General features: G+C 34.9%; 1 protein-coding gene across 14 annotated transcripts in view; it reads left to right on the forward strand.

The window, feature by feature from the left end:
* The first annotated feature begins 5297 nt into the window (after positions 1–5297).
* pb (homeobox proposcipedia) overlaps positions 5298–21788 on the forward strand; it is a 223800-nt gene continuing 207309 nt past the window's right edge. For 5 of the 14 annotated variants that reach the window (XM_073959222.1, XM_073959234.1, XM_073959236.1 and 2 more), the window contains exon 1: positions 17613–20391. The gene's annotated coding sequence lies outside the window, so the exon portion shown is untranslated. Of the gene's footprint in view, positions 5318–6132; positions 6656–17612; positions 20392–21788 lie in introns of those variants that run through there. The other 9 variants (XM_073959225.1, XM_073959223.1, XM_073959224.1 and 6 more) reach the window with 9 other exon arrangements.

The raw sequence follows: 21788 nt of genomic DNA on the forward strand, positions 1-21788 counted from the left end.
TAGTACAATATAAATTTGAGTGAACGGATAGAGCTGGAATCCTGACATGTGGAGTTAGGAATACTGTTGGAGTGTAGGTTTGAGGAAGTTTTAGAAATTCGTACTTATGGGTACGGAAACTACTAGACCTACTTAAGTTGGTACAATTTGGATTTGGGTGAACAGATAGAGCTGCAATCCTAAAATGTGGAATTAATTTTATTGTTGGAGTGTAGGATTGAGGAAGTTTTGGAAATTCGTATGTATGGGTAAGGAAGTACTAAATTTGGTACAATTTGGATTTTAGTGAACGGATAGAGCTAGAATTTTCAAATTATGAATTAAGGTTACTGTTTGAGTGTAGGATTCAAGAAGTTTTGGAAATTTGAACTTATGGGTACGGAAAGTACTAAATTTGGTAAAATTTGGAAAGTACTAAATGACACTAAATTTGGCACAATTTACATTCAGGTGAACGGATAGCGCAGGAATCCTGAAATTTGGAATTAAGATTACTGTTCGATTGAGAAAATGTTGAAAATTTGTAAATAAATTTTGTAAAATTTGGAAGTGGACGAACGGATATCTGGAATCTTGAGATTTGGAATTACGATTACTGATATTATTTTGTATTAATGTCAGTATAGGGTTGAGATACATATGTCGTTGTCGAAATACGTACCATAAGTATACGAAAATTACTTATGGGTACTCAATTTGTTTTTGGGTGTAGGGACAGAGCTGGAATCTGAATTTTGTGGAAATAGGCGTGCAACGTTGCTCTCGCTGTTGATGTGTAAGGGTGAGATACAGCTGATTTGTTTGAAAATCTAACTAAAGTGGTACAAAACTGTACTTAAATAAAAATAAAAATTGGTATTAGTATAATAAAACATTCAGTGTTCGCCATTTCCATATAAAATATTGTTTATTTGGTGTTTATATCCTTTCCGCATACGAAGTAGCGGGCACTTTGCTAGTACATACATATGTATGTCGGTTCGTTCGTATATTTTAATTAGCTATCTGGTTCCTCTGCATACATCGTTGATCTTGATCGTGGCAGGGATGCTCACGTCGGTAATACCCAAGCAGGTACTGCATTGATAACATCTTGTTGTGTTAATGTACCGGTAAGATTTTCGTCTCCTCATGAAGATGATCCACTCGTGTCAAGAGGAGGCACGAAGTTGTAGTCCTCATGGCGGCATTCTGACACGTTCGAATGTTTTCCATTGCATTGCACTTATATTCGCGTACCGACCTATCATGTTATCAACAAGGTTTCTTAATCTGCACCCCAAGTACTGCCGGCTAGGGACTTGAGGACATCGTTCCTATATTTCAGCTTGTCTCTGAGCAAGAACATGCTTTCGAATGTGACCCCTAGAATTTTGGGGTGGTTTGTGGTCGGAATTCTGTTACCATTAACCATGATATTCAACTCAGTTCTTACCTCTGCCTGGTGAACAGGGCGGCCGTAGATTTAGTGGCATATATGTGCATATCCCTTGCGTGGAAAAAGTTGCTTGAATAGCAGTTCAGCCTTTCACAAATGATATCAGGGAACGTATCTGACGTCAAGATTTTACAATCATACGCATACGTTGCGACGGAATACAGGAAAGGTAGAAATTAAATAGCTCCGGAGATATCACCACATCTTGGGGAATTCCCAGTTTCACACTATGGGGCTTGGACTTCTTGTTTCTGAATTCCACGTACTACTGGCGTCCACACTATCATTGATTATCTAACATTTCAAACTTGGCCAGGGGGGCAGTCTGCTCGATGTCCTCAAACAGCGTGGAGAGCTTGCCAGTATCAAAGGCTTTTGATAAGTCAAGCTCCACCATTACTGTTCTAATATGCGAGGAGATGTCATGCAGCGCTGTTGTCGTATTGCGCTGCTTACGGAACCCATTTTGATGATCGGCAACTGGATAGCTATTTCTGACGCTGGCGAGAACTGAAGACTCAAGGGTTTTTGCTACGGGCGACAAAAGCGAAGAGGTCTGTACGAATCACCTTTGCTGGAATCCTTGCCTGGCTTCAGTAGCGAGACCACCCTGTAAATTTTTCAGACTTCGAGAACGATCGACAGATTAGAGAGATATTCGACTCTCCGCCCATCCAGCTGTTTTGAGTATTACCTTGGATCAGCGCCCAACGCGTTACTGATGAGATTTGCAACATCCATTGTAAATTGTGGGGGTTCATCCTCTGCAGGAAGATTTCTTATGCCACGTAGTACACTTCTCTTTGCCCGAGGTGCTCAACAAACTGTCGATTGAAATAACTTACCACCTCTTCGGATCAGTTAGCGTAACATCGCTAAACGTGCCTGAGACCCTATATCCCTTCTTTCCAGGGTTCGAGAGTGACTTAACCGTTGCCCACAATTTACTTATTCTGACTCCAATGTTGCACCTCTTCAGTAGATTTAGCTACTTGTGACGCTTATGCTCACCGAACAACCTGTTGTCTTCCGGTGTCAGCTCTATGACTGCGGTGTCACGAAGCTCATCACACTCATTTGCTAATCCCCTCGCCTCTGCTGGGAAGTTTGGTCTCACTTTCGATATTCGGCCAGCAGGTACATATATGTCAAACGGCTGCCGCTGTAATGATGTCTCAGAACTTCCTTTCTGCCACCCGAACATCAGAACGGTTGGGCAGATATCCGAAGTGGTGATTAGTGAACTCTGTGACACTAGGCCAATTAGCTTTCCTATGATTGATGAAAGTGCGGCGTTAAGAAATCAGGCGGTCTGCTGATGGTGACTATTTTTGGGAGATGGTCTGACCCAAGAGAAAAGACGGGTTGCCAGGTGACGTCATTTGTCAGACCAGGTGACACGATGGTTATGTCTGGCGAACTGTGGTTATGTTTTGCAAAACGTAGAGCCATCAATCAGCTCTGCCAGCACTATACTACCGCTCTGGTTGTTTTCGAGCATGCTCATGATGAGCATTAAAGTCCGCCAAGACCAGACGGTTATGACCTTCGAAAAGCGGGATAATGTTGGGCCTACAACCTGTACATCCATAACCGGTACAGCTATTTAACGGCGGGCTGTAAACGTTCAGCAACACTATCTCGGCAGTTCAACACCTGTAAGCTGCAGTTGTTGTTGTAACCCCTACAAGCAAATATAAGAGAAAAAAAAGAGAATAAAATTTAGACATCTAAATATCCACAACCAGTCCCAGAAAGCCGGCAACTACGACTGGATGTGTACATAGTGACTCCGGTGACAGGTCCGTTGGATTTGCGGGATATGCGAGGTGGTGTCATGTGATGTGCGATGATTGGCCACATTTTGTGAACGTGTCTGTTATTTCAGGATTCAGGAGATAGTGATAACTATTGAAGTACCTAGAGATACTAGACCGAAGTTGGCATAGTATCGATATGGTCATCCTCGTTTATGCTTTTTTGTATGATGAGATATGGTCCTCTACCACCTTTGTATGAGTCTGCATCAGGGCAATTTGAATTTCCTCATTCGATGGGTTTTGGGGAATTTTTGAAGTACCTAGAGATACTAGACCGAAGTTGGGATAGTATCGATCTGGTCATCCTCGTTTATGGGTGGGGGTCTCCCGCCGAGCACAATACTGCTTTTGTGTATGATGAGATATGGTCCTCTACCACCTTTTTGTGAGCCTGCCTCAGGGCAATTTGAATTTCCTTATTCGATGGGTTTTGGGGAATTTGGGAGCTCTTTACGGAAATCGTCTATGATTGGTACATTTCTTTCAGAGGGAGGTCTGGTGTAACGTTCATTGTTTGGGTGGCCATGTTTGTTGCATTTAATTGCGTGTTGTCTTGTTAATAATGTGCAGGGGGGTTTTACGGGGAGAAGCTTTGCATCGTGGTGTAGATGGTCTTCGGTGGCCTGGGAGTGGCACTCTGTAGCGATGCGCAGTGTAGTATTTTGAACCGCTTAAAGATTTCTCCATTGCGTATCGCTTATTCCTGACGATTATATCGGCATAGTCCATGAGGGGACGTCCTATGGCTTTGTAGGTGGTCAGGATCGTCTCCTTGTCTTTACCAGCAAGTGTTTTGAGTATTTTATTCCTTTTCCCGACGTTCCCAGCATGTTTACAAAAGAGGAAGAGGTAGCCGAAGATGGCGCCCAATATTTTGGGGTTATAGGTCATCGGGATGACCTGTCCGCGGATATGTATGTCAAGCTGCAGTGGTTGAGCAGCGATCATGATAATCTTCCGACTGGTGGGTGCGGATGTGACAAACTGAGCACATATAAAATAGTCCTGGGGTTTCCTCCGTCCCGGCACAGACAAAAAGAATGTGGAGCATGCATTCCGGGATATGCTGCTCCCAACAAAGAAAAACGATACAAATACAAACATGTGTACACTAAGGTGGCAGCCGCTGGCCGGAACTTCGACATAAAGAACAGGTGTTAGGTGAAATCGAAGATCGTGGAAAGATATGGGAAAGGGGGAAATCTGTCCTTAGTTCGGCTCATTAAACAAATGTTCTGTGCTCAAGCAGATCCACATTATATAAAGTTCGGCCCTTCATACAAAACATTTGATTTTCAAGACCCATTTTATCATCAACAACTACACATCCTTGTGCTCCACATTTAATATGTAATCGGTATCACCTTTAAATTTGATAACTATCAATCATGTCCAACAAATGAAACTTTATAAATCGGCTTAGTTTTGCCTCAAAGTGAATGTGAAACTTTTAAGCATTGCTTGCTTTGAATTTCGATTTGTCATCAACATGTGTTTGTGTAGGTATTTCTTCACGTAGTTTCAACAAATGCGATCATTCGCATTAAATGCGATTTTCCGCCAAAATCGATTATGACCATCTCAGGAAACAAGAAAAACAACAACCGCAGCAGTGTCGCCTTGAGGTTTTCAACATTCACAGTAGAAATGAAAGTTGTTCTTCATTGAAGAGATGAGGAAAACTAAAAAGCTTATAGAAACTTTGAAAAATAAAAAAAAACTCCAACACAAAGTTAAAACGGTAGCTGGATGGTTTGCACCTCCAGCTAAATGAGACAGTGTAATTGTAGAAAACATTCACAGACGACAAGACAACAGCAGAAATAAACAAACAACAACAAAGCTAAAAAATGCAACGGAAGTTATAAAAATTAATGGGGAAACCGAACCGCCGTACCTAACCAACCAACAAGACTTGAGGGGGTTTTCGGTTTTTCTTTTGGCTGAGGTTTGGAACGACGGCACAAAATGAAAAACAGAAGATGAGAAGAGAAAAAAACGTAGACAGACACTACCACATTGATTGACAGTTCATACTGGCAGACAACCAAAACACTGGGTAGGTACATACTTCACAGGAGGTGTAAGAAGGTACAAACAGAAGTTGGTAAAGGAAAAGCAACAGTAAGGCAATGTGAAATAAAACTTGCAGCAAAAAAGAATGAGCAAACACAGAAGAAGAATTGCGGTAAATTTGCAAATGAATGAAGAAAAAGACCACCAAATTCGTAGATAAACAATGCAATATATGGCCACATAAAAGTAAAGCAGAATAGATAAAAGAAAACACATCAAATATTAAACCGCAAAAGAACTTTTCCAAAACAACTAAACAAACGTAAATTAAACAAAAATAATGAATAAATTCACTAAACTCTCTCATAAAATACCAAAATCCAATATTCAAATAAAGAATAGCATTCAAAACATACACAAACAACAACAAATTCCAATACATCGTCATGATGGCCTCCCCACATACCAAACTGTATTACAGTGAATGAAACGAAAACTGCACAAGAGAGCGACAAAACTACAAATTCTACTCACACTCCACAATCTAGCAACCAATCGCAACCGTGGAGACTTTTATGTACGAGGCAAAAGCGAACATTGTTTATTGACTACTTGGCTTTAGTTGCAAGAGTGAGAAAGAGATAGAACGAGAAATATAATAAACAACCCTTTCTCTCCAACAAGTGTGAAGAGTCTGTTCCTATGTGCGGCGCATGTCCATTATTTTTGTTCTAACAATTTTGATGGATGGCCATTGTGACAAGACCACTCCCACTTAGCCGTCAAGTTGATTTTGTTGTTATTTGAGTGTGTGTATTGTAGCAGTCTAAGTATACTTGTCACTGTTCTGATATTCAGTACTTACGGTACAATTCGTTCGTATAGTCGATGTAGAATGTAAACAACGGTAAATGTGTGGGGCAGTTTCGTGTGTTTATAAATATTTCCCGTGCATGAAATTTGAAATGAAATATTAACAGATTGCGAAAATTACAAAAATGCTTTTATGAATTATTGAAAACAAAATAAAAGAAATTACCGCCGGGTGATACAAATCTATGCGTTTGTTTAATGGAATGTAGGTGCAAAAAATCTTTAGTGCACTATAAAAATCTTATAAATATTTAAAATTATAACAATTTACAATTGAAATATGTACATATTTATGGCAAAAAGTTATAATGGTGAAAATGATGAAAAATGCAAAAGTGATTTCAATACAAAATTGTTGTTTTACCGACAAACAAAATATTAAAATATTGCATTTTTTATACTGAAATTGATTATAAAATATGTACAGTATTCAAAAAAGTTGATTGATAACAAAAATGTGAAAAAATAATAACTTAACAATTAAAAATATATTGCACTTATATAAAAAGTAATTTGAAATAATTTATATGTACCTACCTACAATTAGAAACAAGTGTCTAAAAAAAACAAAAAAACAAAAAAAAATTGTTATTACACAAAATAGAAGAAATGTGTTGAACACATTAAATAAAACCTTAAAAACGAGCAAAAAATATCAATATTTTCAAAAATTGTAAAGAGATTATTCTTTTGCTGTTGGGTGGATTTTAAAACGCAAAATAAATGAATATGGAGGCTTAAAAGATTACTTTTACATTAAAAATTAATACTAAATTTAATGATCACTTTAAACTAGAGATGGGCGCGTGCCTAAAAAATTAGGCACGAACATGCACGAACACGGACCAAAATTTTTATGCACATTCACGCACAAACACGGCGTTTTTTGAGAAAGCACGAACACGCACACTCACGCACGAAATTACAAAAAAAAAAAAGATAATCGATATGTCGTAGGTGTACATTTTTTGTCCAAAAAATATTCATATGGGTTTTTCTGAGTGAAATCGGACACTTTTTCAATATGAGTTTTTTGATTTCCTTTATTTTTTGCTGTGGTTATGCTGCTCATCAACAAAACATTTCAGTATATTTTCAGATTTTTTCGACCAACGGCTCCAGAACTCGTTAGAACTCGCGCCTTGAAAAAGCCGAATTCTATGAAAACTATATACAAAGAAATACTCATAACTTCTTTAATATTGGTCCAATTTTAAAAAATCTATGTTTTGTTGTATTTAATAAAAAATAGAAAATAATTTGGCATAGTGTAATTGGATTAAATTTTCGCGATTTAATATTTATAATCAATTTATAACAATGACCCCTTCGATTTTCTTGACATTTTTGTATAAAACTACGATCAATAACAAAAATTGTATGTCCTATTTGGTAGTGGGTTTCGAATGATTACTATTTTTTCTTAATTTGTCAACTAATTTTTCCGAAAATTTTGCCTTTTTTATGCGAAGATCATTTTAGTATTAATTTTTTGATTAATTTCTCGTTGAATTCGAGTTTGATGATAAATAATGCAAGTGAAAAAGGACGGCCGACGATTCGAACCCATGACATGGCCTCTTTCGCCTTTGGTAAAGGCTCCTCAGACATATAAGATGTGGGACGGCTTCGCTATCATCTAACTTTTCCTCTTTCAAATGCAATTTGTTTTATACAACGCTGAATATTTCTTCAATCTATTCATTCATTCATCATATTTCTTCATTATGGCTTTCATGCTAGAAGATTATTATTTAGATACGAAATAGGATTTGAATATTAAATACGTAATGTTTAAACATATCGCGGGCAAAAAAAAACTTTATTCAGTAATACCCACTAATGCTGGTACACCAATTTCTAAACCATTGTTAAAATCGCAAAATAAATATGTTATGGTAAAATAAGATATTTTTCGCAGTAGTATATAGGAAAAACGTTATTGGCAAATTTCAAAAAAATTGCGATAAAATAGTTATTATTCTAATCCCACTACCAAGTAGGACTTAATTTTTTTTTTATTGATCGTAGTTTGATAAAAATTGATTTTAAATATTAAATCGCGAAAATTGCTTCCAAGTCAACTGTGCCAAATTGTTTTCCATTTTTTATCAAATAGGTGATAAAACAACAAAACATACTAAAAAGATTTTTTTTTTCAAATTGGACCAATATTAAAGAAGTTATGAGTATTTCTTTGCATATAGTTTTCATAGAATTCGACCTTTTTAAGGCGCGATATCCCTGGGGCCGTTGGTCGAAAAAAATCAGAAGATATACTCGTACTGAAATGTTTTGTTGATGATCAGCATCACCACATCAAAAAATAAAGGAAATAAAAAAAACTCTTATTGAAAAATTGTCCAATTTCACATAGAAATCCCCATATGTACTTCTAATTTTTCTAATCTTATTTAATTTCTATTCTTATTTAAAAACATTATTTTATCCAAGTTAGAACTCAAAAGTCTAGTACGACTTTCGTTGTGAATATTTCCATATGTGGAAAAATCTCCCGCTTGTTGCTGAGCTGATGGGTATAGCCAACAATTTCCTGGCTAATTCTTTTAAATATTTTAGATTAGACTGTTTCCAAAAGTTTAAAACATCAGTCCGGCTAGATACGGCACACGATAATATGTACCAATTTCCTATCAATTGGAGACTTTTTCATTTTTCTTCTTTTTGCAATTTGGTTCAAAAACTCTGAAAATTCGTGTAAATGTGGCATTATAATTTCCTGCTCATCGTTAGAAAACTCTATGTTCTCACTTTGTATATCAATAACCATTGCTTTTACATTAGCTAATAAAAAATGCGTCTCCTTAAACGGCGGAAATAAAAATGTCCCTATAAGATGTGCCATTGTTGGTACAAATCATTTAAGAAATGATTGTTTAGTTTTAGCTTTCAAATCTTTCATGAATTGAGTCAATGGTATCAATTGAGCAGACTTTCAAAAGTTTTTTTAGACCAAAGGGCAAATATGTGCGTAGGAACACTCTTTGAATATTTTATGACAACCCAATAGAGGTTCTAGCAAATCCACCTCATTCTTTTGTAGGAAAATACTCTTAATCTCATTGTGGACTTGGTACATGCTCTCAAGCATGTTTAAAATATCTTACAAGGTTTGTTGGACAGTCAATCAGTTTTCCCAATTCGGGAAGAGGATGTTTCTTAATAACACCATCCATAACAGATATTACAGAGAGATAAACGTCTGATTTGCAAAGAGAGTATATTGCGTTAACCCTCTGGGTAGTTTTTGTGTTTGCTTCTCTCATGAACAAAACAAATTGCAAACAAACATCATCTTTTTTTTACTCATACTCTGGCCTCTCCGTAACAAAACGGTAGTAAAAACCAGACTACAAAATGAAGCAAATAATTTTAGGCATTTTTTGGTCGGTTTTATATTCTTGTTCGATTTTCGTGTTTAGTATGGTCACTTGCACGACTTCTAAAGGCAGACCAAAAATTTAGCACGATCGTGTCACATAGTGCAGATCGTGTTTAGTCGTGTCGTGCAAAACCGTGTCGAACAAAAAAACACGATCACGCACGGTCAAAAATGTATTCCGGCACGACACGCACAAACACGGCGTTTTTCGAGAAGGCACGAACACGCACTACTCACGGCACGACACGCGCCCACCTCTACTTTAAACCTTACCCAGGTTAGAACTATAATGTTATATATTTGGTCGTAAATCCGAACTAAAAGAAAAGTAAACTGAACATATTACGTATACTAAATTATAATTTATATAAAAATGCCCTACCAACTAAAACAAACGAGTAAGAACGGAGCACAGGGTTTCAGAAATTGATTTTCCGGACCAAAATCCCAATTTTTTTGTCGTCACTCATATTTTATTTCTATATGGGATTCAATAGTAAACATATTAAAAATAAGGAAACAAAAAAAATAGATTAAAATATTGTAAGGTGTGGGCGTGGGGTGCCCCTACATACCTATGCAAGTTTTGAAAGTTTCTGTGTAAACAAATATGTAGCTATTTCTCGGAAACTATAAGAGAAATTGTGTTCATTGTTTTTACAGTGTTTTATTTAACTTGCTTTGGTGTCCGTTCAAATCTGGTAACTCATTTTTAACACAGTTCCAGTTGACCAATCGAACTAAAACTTTGCACACTTTACAGATTTGGATGACAATACATGAGTATGAAATCAAAACCAATGTTGGTCCATTTTTACAGTGTTTTTATGGTGTTTTATTTACCTTGCATTTCAAATATGGTAACTCATTTTTGACACAGTTGCAGTTGACCAATCGAACTGAAACTTTGCACACTTTTCAGATTTGGATGACAATACATGAATATGAAACCAAATCCAATATGGGTCCATTTTTTCCTAAAGCCCCCATATACACGCAGAGAAAAAATATTTTTCGCTTTTGTTGGAACAAAAATATTTGTTTTGGTTCCAAAAATGTATTTGTTTTGTTCAAATATTGTAATCCAGATCCAAAAATACCATCTTTTGTTCCAAACATAGAAAACAAAAACTTTCGAATTTCCGCAATATTGTAAAAATCGTTAACAATACCGATTGTAGGAACTACATAATCTAATTTTGTTTACAAAAAGTATTGTCAACCCAGAAAACCAGCCCAGAAATTTTTGATTTGAGTGTATATACCTCTCATATACACTTTTCACATAACTTGGATATAAATGTCGCGTATAATATTGCAATCATTGATGAACACAATACATGGTTTGCTGCATTGGCTGACAACAAAGACAAACAAAAAGCCACAAGCACCCACCACAACATAAGGAATAATTAAACACCATAACAAACTCCGGTATAACACCAAACCTCAAAGCACAATGAAGATAGAAAACAAGAATGAAACAAAAGAGAAACAAATAAAAACAAGAGTCTCATTGTTGGTATACATACACACAAAAACAAAGATAAAGGTATCATGTCATACAAACAAAACTCACCATAATTGTTTTTTTCAACACGGCATCGAATAGCGAGAGAAGAGAGAAAATTGTCAAAGAAAAGAGAGAACTATTGTCCAGTTGACAAAAACTCTTTTTGGATTTAACAAAACCCAATTGTTGGAATCACAATACTACATTTGGAATTTAACAATATCTTTACAATACATATTTTGCTCTTCGAATATTGTTGGATCAATCATATTTTTTTCTCTGCGTGTAGCGGTACCACCCGATTTATTTAAAACCTAGTAACTCATTTTTAACGCAGTTGTAGTTGACCAATCGAACTAAAACTTTGCACGCTTTTCAGATTTGGATGACAATACATGAATATGGGCCCATTTTTTCCTACAGCCCCCATATAGCGGCACCACTGATTTCAGGTATTTTGAGGATTTTATCTTCGTTTTTGCCCGAATTAGCTGCCATTTGGTATTTGGGATTCCAATGATACAGACATTTCCGCACCACAAATTGTGAACATAGGTCCAGGTTTTGGTATAGCCCCCTTATAGCGGTATCACCCGATTTCAAGTATTATGATGATTTTATCTTCATATTTAGGCCGAATTGGCTGTAACTTGGCAATGGGAACCCCTATTGGTACAGAAACTTTCTCACTAAAAATGATGGACATACAGGTATTGGTATAGCCCCCATATATTGGTACCACCTGATTTCAAGTGTTTTGAGGATTTTATCTTCATTTTTGACCCGAATAGGCTGTAATTTGGCATTTGGAGTCCCCAATGGTACAGAAACTTCTCCACCAAAATTGTGAACATAGATCCAGGTTTTGGTGTAGCCCCCATATAGTGGTACCACCCGATTTCAAGTGTGTTAAGGATTTTATCTTCATTTTTAGCCAGAATTGGCTGTAACTTGGCATTTGGAGTTCCCAATGGTACAGAAACTTCCCCACCAAAAATTATGGACATAAGTCCAGGGTTTGGTATACCCTTTATATTATGGTACTACACGATTTCAGACATTTTAAAGTTTTTATCTAAATTTTCTATAATTTTGTTCTCAGTGGTCAAAAAAATTATTTACTAAAAAGTTAAAAATAAAAAATAATTTAAAAATGTGAAGTTTCAGTGTTTTATTTAGAAATGCACTTAAAACTAGAAAATAATTTGTCGCTTAGCCTCAATAAATATATTCTTTCTCATGATGGAATCTCTCAAATAAAACGCTTGCCGTTTAATTTTGCCACCATTTATAATTTAAATGCAAGCGTTTTATTTGAGAGATTCCATCATGAGAAAGAATATATTTATTGAGGCTAAGCGACAAATTATTTCCTAGTTTTAAGTGCATTTCTAAATAAAACACTGAAACTTAACTTTTTTAAATTATTTTTTATTTTTAGGTAGGCAGGAGTGTTGTATTTAAGAAACGTTTTAAAAAATTACCGTAGTGTTTACACAAAGTGAGTTATTTTATTTTTTCTCAGGTACTAAATTTTACTTAAATTAAAATTTTGGTGGAGTATAACTTTTGAGGAACAACGTTCTGTTTTCACAGAAAGATATCTGAGAGTGTTCTGATTCAGTCCATATGGACTTTTGTACTAGTCCAGCTCCATCCGTTTAACACTTTCTTAAATTTATTGAAATTACATGAGTATGTGTTTTTCATAATATTTCTCATATTATTTATAGCTATTTTATACAAATGGATTTTTTTAATATGAGTTTTATTAATAACCAAGGAATACGTTTTTTTTAAATTTTAAATTTTACATATCTGAAAAAAATCAATATTAATTTTTTGTGTTTTTATAGTATTGGGGTTTGACCTATTTTGATTCACCGGAAAACTGATTGTATTTATCTGTCGAACAAAAGCAGAATCATGATTATATCTCTATCCGTTCAAAACTTACCGAATTTTGGGCAGGAAAAAAAGATTCTGAACCACTATGCGGCGTTAAGTTCGCCTGGCCGATACGTAAAATATGGGGTGTGTACCAAAATACAATCCTATGTTGATTATTCTTTCTATATGTGGAAGTTTTCCATCCATTGAGAATCTGAAATACATACCATGATACAGTCATTACAATAGAGAAATACCTTAGAAGTGGAATTCGTCCCGCTAATTTGTCACTTCGGAAATGGTGCTGTCTATCATATCTATTTATCGGGAAATGTTATTACTAACAAATAAGAACGGCTGGGCCGAACTTGTTATACCCTCCAACACGAGTGGTATTGAAATAAAATGGAACAATTAGTTTCTTTTCTTTTATGAAGAAGACTTAATACCAAGTTTCAGCAATTTCGGTAAAACAGTGTCGCTAACCTTCAAAATACCGAAATTCGGGAGGTACCATTCTATGGGGCTATATAAAAACGTCGATCTATACCGACAAAATTCTGGGGAAAATTTTATACCTCCAACGAAGGCTAAGTAACAAATTTCAGCCAAATACTGAAAATCGGGAGGTACTGGTCTATGGGGGCTATATGAGGGCGTGGACTAATACCAACAAAATTCTGGGGGAAAGTTTTATAGCCCCAACTATGTACCAAGTTTCAGCCATTTCGGTGTGATAAGGATGCTAAAAACCTTCAAAATACCAACAATCGGGTGGTACCGTTATATGGGGGCTATATCAAAACGTGCACCGATATTGTCCATTTGGAATACCAAACATCCTAGGAGTAATAGAAACTTCTATACCAAATTACAAAGCTCTATCTTAAAATTTGCGAGCTGTATCTTGATTTCAACAGACGGACGGACGGACAGACGGACATTGTTATATCGATTTAGAATTTTACCCTCATCAAGAATCTATATATACTTTATAGGGTCTACGATGAATATTTCGATGTGTTACAAACGGAATGACAAATTTAATTATTATACAAATTTAGAAGGCTTGTACTTTTTAATACCAAATTACAGCAATTTCGTTGGAGAGGAGCCGTTATATGGGGATTATACCAAAATGAGGACATATGGTGCCAAGTTTTCGTAAAGGAGTTTTCTGACTAATTAAAACCTTAAATGCCGAATTATAGCTATTATTGTGTGAAAAATCAACTAAAACCCTCAAAATAGTAAAAAACCGGGATGTACTGTTTTGTGGGCCTAAATCAATATGTGGACTTATATCAACAATTTCTCGTGTAGTTCTCTGCCACAGTAGTCCGACTTGTATGGAAAGGAGTGTCGAAAATAGTTCTAATCGAGCTACGCCCTCGAAATTTTAAACATAGGCTTATAACGAGCCAAAAAGATTTAAAAAAAATTGTTGATGTAGGTCCACATTTGGGTATAGTCCTCATATAAACGTACCACCCGACCGATTTTTGGTATTTTGATATAATTAGCCAAATTTTCTAACCGAATTCGTTTTACTTTTGCATTTTGAGGTCTGAGTGAACATTTCTGAAAGAATAACACAATGTGCAAAGTTTGGACCAAATCGATTGCTCCCTTTGAAAGTAATCGTTCACACCATATTACAGAACAATTTTGAACTTTTTTGGGGGAGGTACATTTTTAGGGGTTCTTTAGGTTTTCACGATTTTGCTTGGAAACCGCGAGTCCTATGTAAATGGGCCTAAAGAAAATGTTGTAGCTGTGAAAATTTTCCACAAGATTGGCCTTTATGATATTTTCGATATTTCAAATTGAGGCAATGCACTGACTGTCAATGCCTCCTTATAAAACAATATCGTGCTCAGTGCGCCTTAACTAACTTTTGATGAAAACCGCTTACACATGGGAAGATTTCGCGGATTCTGAAACAGCAATGTTCATAGATAAGAAAAATAAAAAAACACAGAAAAATTGCCGGAGGGATTTTTAAATTAATAAATTGGGTTTTCGCGATTTTGCTTGGAAACCGCAAGTCGTATCGAAATTAGTCTAAAGAAAATATTGTAGCTGTGAAAATTCTCTACAAGAATGATCTTTAGGTTTTCTCGTAGGTTTTACAATTTTTGAGATATAGGGGTTCAGTTCAAATTTTCAGATTTTTATCATAAGTCTTCTAGATTTTTCTTGGAAACCGCAAGTCATATCAAAATGGGACTAAAGAAAATGTTGAAGCTGTGAAAATCCTCTACAAGATTGGATGGTTTATTTTTTCCTAGGTTGTACCATTTTCAAGATATATAAGTTGAATTTGGGAAATTGCAGTAATGACATTGTTTTATACAGTCAGTGCATTGTCTCAATGTGAACTTCTATATTTCAAAAACGGTAAAACCAACGAAAATATCATAAATGTCAATCTTGTGGAGAATTTTCACAGCTACAACATTTTCTTTAGGCCCATTTACATAGGTCTCGCGGTTTCCAAGCCAAATCGTGAAAACCTAAAGAACCCCTAAAAATGTGAACTTAAATCGCGATTTATTTGAAAATCCCTCCGGCGATTTTTGTTTATTTCTTGATATTTCTCGTCTATGAGCATTGGTGTAAGCACCTTCCATTTAAAATTAGTTAAGGCGCACTGTAACCTTCGAACAGTTCCCAAACTGTACTTAGACACAAATGTTGAACTTTTATGGGGGAGGTACCCTAAGCAGAGGACCGATATGGGCCTTTTTAGAAGTTAAACTAAATTTGGACAAAATATTAGGAGATCCAAAGTTTGGAGCGAATTAGTTGTCCAGTTCAAGAGATATCGGGCATACCATTTTAGTGACATTTTTAAATATTGGGGGGAAGTACCGGAAGTTGTGGACTGGTATTGCCCATCTTCAAAATGAAACTAATTTTGGACAAAATATGACAAAGGCTAAATTTTGAACCAAATCGGTTGAGCAGTTCGAGAGTAATCGTGCTCTCCAGACACTGCATATGGTGCCATAGTGTTTTTTTAACTTTTGGGCTATTTTCTCAAAAGGTATGGACTTGCCCCTCAAAAAACTTGTACCGTGGTAATTGAGGCAGCGAATGGAAGTTGCTTCAACAAAAATCAAAGTGATTCATGAACAGGTCTTAAAGTGAACTTATACAAAATTTTGTGTGGGAGGTACCCGAAAGAGTGGACAAATATAGTCCATATTCGAAACTATATGTGCAAGATATGTATATTAGAATGTGTAAAGTATGGATCAAATCGGTCACTCCCATCAAGAGTTGTCCGAACATTTTTGAACTTTTGTAGGGGAGGTACCCGAAGAAGTTTACCGATATGGTTTATCTTCGAACTTAAACTATGTTTGGACAAAATATTACGAACCGGACAAAATATTACGAATCGGTCACTCCCATCAAGAGTTGTCCGAACATTTTTGAACTTTTGTAGGGGAGGTACCCGAAGAAGTTTACCGATATGGTTTATCTTCGAACTTAAACTATGTTTGGACAAAATATTACCAACCGCTACGCACGGTGTCATAGGGTTTTTTTTGCAACTTTAAGGCTTTTTTCTCAGGATGTATGGACCTGCTCCTAATGAAACTAGTATCGTCGTATAGGGGACAGTAAATACAAGCGGTTACAAGAAAAATCAAAGGAATTCGAGAGCAGGTCCTGAACTGAATTTTTCCGAAATTTTGTGTGGGAGGTACCCGAAGGAGTGGACCGAATGAGTACATATTCGAACACTATTTAATTCCGGTAGAAATTTCACGATGTGCAAAGTATGTACCACATCGGTTGCACCCTTCAAGAATTATCGTCGCACAAATTTTCCGAACATTATAAAACGTTTTTGGGGGATGTACCGGAAGGAGTTGACCGATAAAACCCATCTTCGAACTTAAACTAAGTTTGGACAAAATATTACGAAAGCTAAATTTTGGACTGAATGGGTTGATCCGTACAAGAGTTATCGTGTGCTCCAGCCTGAAACGGATTTCGTCCAAATACGTATATTTGGGGTCTAAAGCCATTATTTCGATAAGGCACATTTTGGGTATGCAAGTGTATATACCCTCGTTAGCATAAATGCTGAGGGTATACAACATAACATTAAAAATGATTTTCAAATAAATAAAAAAAAAAAAAAATAATTTAAAAAAATTAAGTCACAGTGTTTTATTTATAAATGCACTGAAAACTAGAAAATAATTTTTCGCTTAGCTTCAATATGTATATTCTTCTTCATAATGGAATCTCTCAAATAAAATGCTTGCCATTTTATTTTGTCACAATTTTTAATTTAAATGCAAGCGTTTTATTTGAGATATTCGATCATGAAGAAGAATATACATATTGAAGCTCGGCGAAAAATTATTTTCTAGTTTTCAGTGCATTTATAAAAAACACTGAGACTTAATTTTTTAAATTATTTTTTATTTTTAACTTTTGAGTAAATAAATTTTTTTGACCACTGAGTACCGCATAACCAAATTACAGCCAATTTACGCCGAAAATGTAGATACAAACTTTAAAATGCCTGACATCGGGTGGTACCGTTTATAAGGGCTATACCAAAACCTGGTCATATCTTCAGTGAGGATGTTTCTGTACCATTGGGGAGTCTGTTTGCCAAGTTACAGTCAATTTGGGCTAAAAATGAAGATTAAATTCTCAAAATACCTGAAATAGGGTGGTACCACTACATGGGGGTATAAGAAAAAAATGAACCCATATTGGTTTTGGTTTCATATTCATGTATTGTCATCCAAATCTGAAAAGTGTGCAAAGTTTTTGTTCGATTGGTCAACTGCAACTGTGTGGAAATTGAGTTACTAGATTTGAACTAAACCGACACCAAAGCAAGTTAAAGAAAACATTGTAGAAATCAGCTTGAGCCTGGTTGAGGTTTGAACCCACGTCCTTGAAAAATACATGAAAGAAGTGTTGTTTGTCAAGGCGTGTTAGCGTTCAAACTCATGACTTGCAAACACTGCGCTAAGCGCTTGTCATGGAAGCCATACAAATGAATGAATCTTGTCAACTGTTCGAAAATGTTATACCTAGGTGTTCGTTTTTTGAGACGAAAATACGAATCAGCATTTGGTCGGTTTGGTAGAACGTCAAGTTTAAATAGAACCCCATCAAAAGTATATCAAAAAAAAAAAAAAAAATATACTAACATAAGAATACATCGTTTGCCAGAAATGCTTATTTTTCAACCTATTTTTTTAACGACTGCAAACATTAATTTTTGTTTAATGATTGCATTTAAGTTTATCACAATTTCTAAAAACGACTGCAAAGTACTTTTCCCAATTTCTCTTGTTATACTGTGTAAAAAATGCTGCCAATTATTTACTAACATAGTTTTTCTTCTATTAAACGACAACAAACGACAATCTTTACATTTTAAACAAAAAGACAATAAGAAATCTTTCATTTTATTTGTTTACGATAGGCAATTTGGCCTCGAGAAATTACTCGCAAATTTATGCTCAATTACTCGATAATTTTACTCCATAACGAATGTTGTCATCCCAACTTTGAGTACTCAGGTCGAAACAACTCGATATCGAATCACATAATTAGGCCCCTGATTTAGTGTTCGGTGTTCTCTTTACTGGCAATACGCATTTAAATAAATTCTTATTTCAAAAAATTCCAATTGGGTTTCTTTATACTCATGTGGCGACATTTGCAATTCTTGTCACCAGAAAAAAACAAGTCACACAGAAGTCATAAAGTAATGCAATACAAGACAACAACAAATACAACCATAAACAACTACTACACCAACAAAAACCTTAAGAAACAATAACAATAATAATGCGTCCACCATAATACATTTTTTTGTCAAACCGGTTTCATTCAAACATCAACACCATCTTCATTCCATACTTAAAAAAATAGCAATTTGGTAGCAAACACCTTAGCCATTGGAAAGAGTGAGTGAGCAAATTTGGTCAAAAGGAGCGCCACAAATAAAAAAAAAAAAACAAATAACAAAGTGCATATCCGTTCATACAGTGGCAATATTACGCGTGTGTGTGAAGAGGCTGGCTTGTCATCTACATGGCCCGATGCTGTTGTTGTTGCTGGGACTACACATTTCAAGTGATCTTTGGGCTCAAGTCATTGATAATTTATACTTGTTCTGTTTTGTTTGTGTACCAAGAAGAACATCACCACATTTATTGTAGTTTTGTAGCGGACAACAACAAAGTCTACACTAACATATAAAGTGGAGACTTTAATTCTTTACGCATTCCCTAGCAAAACAAGTGTGAGGAATTGTGTACGCACTCTCCTTGTCTTGGATGGGTTGGTTGAGCGGCCGGGCTTCTTCTGTCATCCACCCCCCTCAATGTGCAAGAGAGTTAAAAAATAAGAAAGGAAAGAGAAAGAGTCGTTGTTGTCGACAATGTTGTTGTGTACTTGTTATTATTTGTCGTAGTCAACCCAACCAAGTATGACGTACCTTACGACGCTGCTTCCTTCGTGTGTTCAGTTATTCGTGTAGTTCATATGAGTGTTTGAATGCTTGTGTGGGTTTGTTTTCTTTATATCGCATTGTATTGTTTTGGCGCTTCTCGGCTTCTAGTGGTTGTCATTGTGCTGTGTTATTGTGGTCGTTGTCGTCGCCATGGATGCCATTGTGGGCTCAAGCATTTCCTCCAATTGTCACGCTTGAGTAAACATATAACCAACAAACGCCATTCGATAGTGTTGCCGCGTCGCGTATCGTTGTCAACATCATCATCGTAGTTGTCGTTGGCATTACTGTTGTTGTTGTTGCTGCAGTTCTCCATTCAAACAATTGAAGTGTTATTTTGTTTGTTTTTCGACTCTGGCATTTTTTCTGAGAATTCTTTTTCGCCATAACTTTGATCTCCATTTTTTCTGTTCGTCATAAAATAAAGAAATAAAGGAAAATTAATACAATTGAAAAAAATAATAATTATGGTTAAATAAATGAAAATTGTGAAGTAATGTGATGAAGTTAAAAAATACCTATCCAATGAAAAACTAATACAAATAAATAAATACATACATAATATACATGAAATAAATACATAAACAAGTGAACAATGAACGTGTAATGAAGCTGAAAAATTGCTACCGCATTTACAGCAAATCTGCAATGTAAAGTGAAACATTAAGTGAAAATGTACCTAAAACAAAATAATAATAAATCGTTTAATTCCATGCATAATTAAATTTAGGTGTTAATAATATGTGCTCATATACCCTAATGTCTATCTAGTTGGCAAAATGATATACAATTACTTTATTTTGTAAAAAATAATAATAAAATATAACACAAAAACATGTTTACAGTGTGAAAACATTGCAATTTGGAATTATACCTATGTATCGTATCAGAGGCAGCTGGAAAATTGGAATGTGTGATTTATGAAAACTTTATGTGAGTAATTAAGCATTAAATAACACAATGTTACTCACAGTATGTAAAACTCATACCTACTTTATTAAATCGTAATTAATTTCTATAGAAAATAAAAATTAAGGAATCAAAAAATTAACTTATTTAATTATTTATTTTTTCTTCCTTATGTTGGACGAAAAATGCTAGACGAAAGTAGCATTGCTTTTATTTGGTCACTTCATTTTTTACTTTTATAACGGTAAATGTAGACAGAGTTTCTTAGAATTTTGGACAAAACTTCATTTTTTTCACAACGGATTTCTATTCACATCCATGCGTATAATCAATTAATATTAGACTTTTTCTAAGTAATATGAGTTATACGCATGGATGTTCGAAAGTAAAAATATAATTATAACAAAAACAAACCAAAAACGTCGAAAGTTTATTTATGGGCTGCTTCTCTAAGACGATTCGACTTCAAATTCGTTCGAATTACTACCAATCTCCTGTTGTTGTAGGAAATGTTTGAATGTGTTTTAAACTGTATACCACTTTATGTTCTGGTTTTAGTGCATTATTTTTTATATAAAAAAATGTTAGATTTTTTGAAAATTTTATTATCATTTTAACGTAATGCAGCTTAATCTCAGTTTTGCTGTTTTTAAATATTTAAATTTAAAAAAAAAAACAAATTTTTAAATTAAAAAAAAACAAAACTGAAATTAAGCTGCATTACGTTAGAATGATATTTTTTTTTTTCAAAAATGTAAAATTTTTTTATATAAAAATAATTAAAAAATTAAATTAAAGTTTTTTTTTATAAATGCACTATATTCTTCTTCATGATGGAATCTCTCAAATAAAACGGTTGCCGTTTAATTTTGTCACCATTTTTAATTTAAATGCAAGCATTTAATTTGAGAGTTTCCATGATGAAGAAGAAAATATACTACGAGTACTTGATGCTAAGCAAAAAATTATTTTCTAGCGTTAATTGCATTTATAAATAAAACATTGAAGCTTAATTTTATTAATTATTTTTTATTTTTAACTATTTAGTAAATACAATTTTTTTGACCACTGAGAATCCCATAACCAAATTACAACCAATGTTGGCCGAAAATGTAGATAAAAACTTTAAGATACCTGAAATCGGGTAGTATCGTTATATGGGGGCTATACCAAAACCTCGACCTAGATCCACAATTTTTGGTGGGGAAGTGTCTGTACCATTGGGAAAAAATGGACCCATATTCGTTTTGTTTTGGTTTTCATATTCATGTATTTTCATCCAAATCTGAAAATTGTTCAAAGTTTTAGTTCGATTGGTCAACTGTAACTGTGTTAAAAATGAGTTACTAAATTTGAACTAAACAGGCATGAAACAAAGCAAGTTAAATAAAACACTGTAAAACGCATTTATTTCAAAAAAT

Source organism: Musca autumnalis, unplaced genomic scaffold, assembly GCF_047663935.1.
Source record: "Musca autumnalis isolate F117 unplaced genomic scaffold, ASM4766393v1 scaffold_1, whole genome shotgun sequence".
NCBI classification, from domain to species: Eukaryota; Metazoa; Arthropoda; class Insecta; order Diptera; family Muscidae; genus Musca; species Musca autumnalis.